This window comes from Pterocles gutturalis, unplaced genomic scaffold (genome assembly GCF_000699245.1).
Source record: "Pterocles gutturalis isolate BGI_N339 unplaced genomic scaffold, ASM69924v1 scaffold16056, whole genome shotgun sequence".
NCBI classification, from domain to species: Eukaryota; Metazoa; Chordata; class Aves; order Pterocliformes; family Pteroclidae; genus Pterocles; species Pterocles gutturalis.
Genome location: NW_010103351.1, coordinates 32,952 through 36,644, shown reverse-complemented (window position 1 = coordinate 36,644; position 3,693 = coordinate 32,952).

The following is a 3,693-nucleotide window of genomic DNA, read 5'->3' as shown; positions in this document are numbered from 1 at the left end:
AGAGCTGGCACCTCTGTAAGGAGGCAGGGCGGCCACGTCTGGTCACTGTTAGCAGCTGGAAATCAATCTCACACACACATGAATTCTCCTCATTTTGTGCCATTCAATTCATTCTGCACATTTTACTGGATTTACAAATTACTTTCTTTCACACTTATTCAGAGAGTTTTTTCCACCTAAACCACCTTAAATTATTGAAAATAGGTTTGAGTGCTTTTACCTCTCTCAAATGGCAGTTGTTGGTATCAAACAAATATAATGTTGACCATCCAAGAGAAAACAATAGTTTCTGAAAGCAAACTGAGAGAAAATAGTGTATGTTGCGTGGGCAGCAGGACAATCAGTGCCTATAAATACATGTATACAGGAAGAATAAAGACCCGCAGTGAGAAATTTACTTTCTGTTACTTTTCACATCCTGTATGGAAGAAACCTTAAGATGTACATGGAAACATTTCCATTGATTTTGATTGGCTTCAATTCAGCCTGTGAGGTATAAAGAAATTATTTCATTATGGACTGGTTCATTATTGCATGTTGTCAGACATAGAGCAAGTCTGCAGTGCTGCGGCCGGGGCAGTATCTGCTGTGGAGGTAAATATCCCCAGCTTCCAGTGCCACCTATCAAAACACTTTAAACCATTCAAGATCTCAGGTGATCTGATTAAGGGACATCTTTTCATCTCCAGTATAGTGGGATTAGTACCAGTGGCTGCAGAACATCAAAAGGAAAGGCTGAATGAATAACAGTGTTTGGAGGGAAAGGCTGTGGGAAACCCTGTAAGAAGGGAAGGAAGCATCTCCTTCCTCCCAGCCACAGTCAACAGCTATTTGCACAATTGCATTTGCTGACTTCTTTAAAAGTAGATAATGCTGGGTCTGGCTGGTCTAAATAAAAAATTATTCTTTTTACCACTAAGAGTGTATGTAAACATTTCCCCCTTCATGCTAAGCTTTTGCAAAACATAGTCAGAAGTGTAATTTCAATAATTGATGTGATTGTCTTTTGCTTGGCTTGGTTTGTTGTCACTCTATTTCCACCTTTGCTTTGGTTTTAACAGCTTAAAGAATGGCAAATGCTGTGAACTACACTGCAATTGCTGAAGCATCAGACACTGACAATGTATTTCTCTTTCTGTAAAGAGGACACGGTTGGTAACTGGAAGGCTTGGGTGAGGATATCTTCAGGATCTCCCCACAGCAGCAGCAGGTATCCTATTTATTCCATTTCAGAACAGTCTAAGCAATGTCGAGCTTCCAGCACTGGGCAGCCCACATCTCTTCTCCCCCATTCACGCCACCGATTATCACATGAAAGGTGCGCAGGAAAACTCAGTAGTCATGCTAAGAAGCTCTGAGTAAAAACAGGCTGAAACATAATCCATGCTTAAATAGCTCCAGTGGGATATTTCATGTAGCATTAAAAAAAGAAGAGGATAAATAATTCCAAATGCTACTCAGTTTTCACAGAGCAGCACTTAAATCACCCCTCCCTGTGTTGTAACATCAAGATGCGGGCCTTCCTACAGCAGCCTGAACAGTGCAAGAAGAGGCCTGCAGCAGGGTAAGAGGTTTTCTATTGATATACTTTCCGACGCCTCCAGGCACTGCTGGTGAAAGAGAAGTCAGCTGATTTTTTTAAGGAGAGCTGTAAACGGAACTGATGTCTTCCTTCTCAACAGCTGAGGAAGCTCAGAAACACAAAGGAGCATTTGTCTATAAATAGAATCCTGGTAAGGCTGATTGGAAATTAAGCTAGCAATGAAAATATGGTTCATTAGCCACTTTCCTGTCCCCGTATCTTCATAAATATTTTCCTGGTTTGCGTGCCACCAAGCATGCCACTGATGGCCAAATTCTGGTTCCTTCCTAAGTGAGTTTTACATGTGCCTATTCCAACACTCTGTGTAATTCAGTGGCACTTCAGTATTTGCTTTAGTCCAGACAACTTCTACGCCTAGAACAGACCTAGATGGACTTTCCAATTCCTCAGGAAAAAAACCATCTTCCTTTAAAAAGAATAACTACTTTTATGATTTAAATATGTTCTGATAAAAATATTCCAGCTAGTAGAATATTCCCTCATTGCTATGGAAGCTACAATGCTCCTGTACCCTTCAATATGTCTTAACTAAATGACAGCTATGATTAATTAAGGTAAAATAGGATGGTCACCTTCCATACAATTAAAAATAAATGTTCTGGTACAAAAGAAGAGTCATGCTACTCCTGTTCTCCCAAGCTCTACCACAAATATACGCTGACAGGTTAATAAAAGCATTCCTAAACAGTAGTAAGAAAGCAGCCATCTGATTCAAGAATTCTGTTCCTCAGTTAACTTATTATTCAGCTACTGAAAACTTCATTTTCCCATCTGTGAGATGACAAAATCCAATGAAAACAACATTAATATTTATGTTCTAAATAGAAAAGGCTTTCAAAGCATGTTCATAAAGCAGAAAATAAAAGCAGAAGGTTTTCCAAAACTTTCTGGCATTTTGCATATCTAAAATTTTTCAGCCTTGCTGCCAGGATTTGTTGGCTTAAGAGCAAGAGGTAATACTTTATAAAAGTTATTAATATGGTTGATAGTGATTTAACTTTTATAACATTTGAATGGTCTCTACTATATGGGTCAGTTAATTTTAACCATAGTTCATACTCCAAAATGCCCACAGGTGGGAAAACATATATTTATTTGGGCTGTTTCAAATGTTTCCTGATAGTAGTGTTTATGTCCTATATAAAGATCATTCAATAGAATGTTTGTGCATACACATACATCTTGGAGCTACCAGTAAAAATGGTATGGACATCAAAATACTTCGGAATTAACAGTGAAATTCTTTTCTTTCATAAACAGTGTCTCATTTTTAATTAATCATGTTGTTGCTTTCTTATGAAATGTGTAAAATCCAATACCTTATGGTAACAAGAGAAAATTGACAATCATTAGAAGTAGCTGATGGAAGTTAAATATTTTGTTTGAAACAATTTTGTGAGTCCTTATGGAAAGCTTTCCTTGCACTGCAGCCTGCCAATACTTCCCACTTTTCTGATCAGATATATGCTCAAAAAAATGGTTACATCGATATATCCAACTGCTAAGATTACATGGAGCATCACTCCAATGGTCTGCACTTACCCAGTGAGAGAACACACAAAAGACCAGCAACTTCTACACGTTTTTTCCTCACATTCTCTTAACAGCAACTGTCAGCACAGGATATGTTTATATTATTACATTAGCTTGCAGTTCAAGAGAGAAAGCTCATCTTTCAGGCAAGAAACATCAGCCCAACTGACTCACACACAGCTCTCCAGGCAGTACAACCGTAACTGGCCTAAAATATTTGGATCTTTGCATTCAAGCATACCTATCAACAGCAGCTCAAAAGTGGCAACAGGTACTTCTCTGTGAAGGTTGACACTATTTTTTCCTTTTTACGTACTGGAAAAAAACCCACCATCACTCCACACAGCACCAGGCAGAAAGAAACCCAACCCTTCGTTTACAGTTTCCATGTACAGAAATGGGGGCAGTATGAAAATACAGGGTGGTAAATCCTGGAAGTGATGAGATGATAATAAGAAAGAGATTTCTTTCAGAAGACCGCTATAATTTCAAAGCTTAATTTTCACCTTAAATTGCAGGGAGGAAGTGACGGTGTGTCTCTCTCTCTTCAAGAGGAA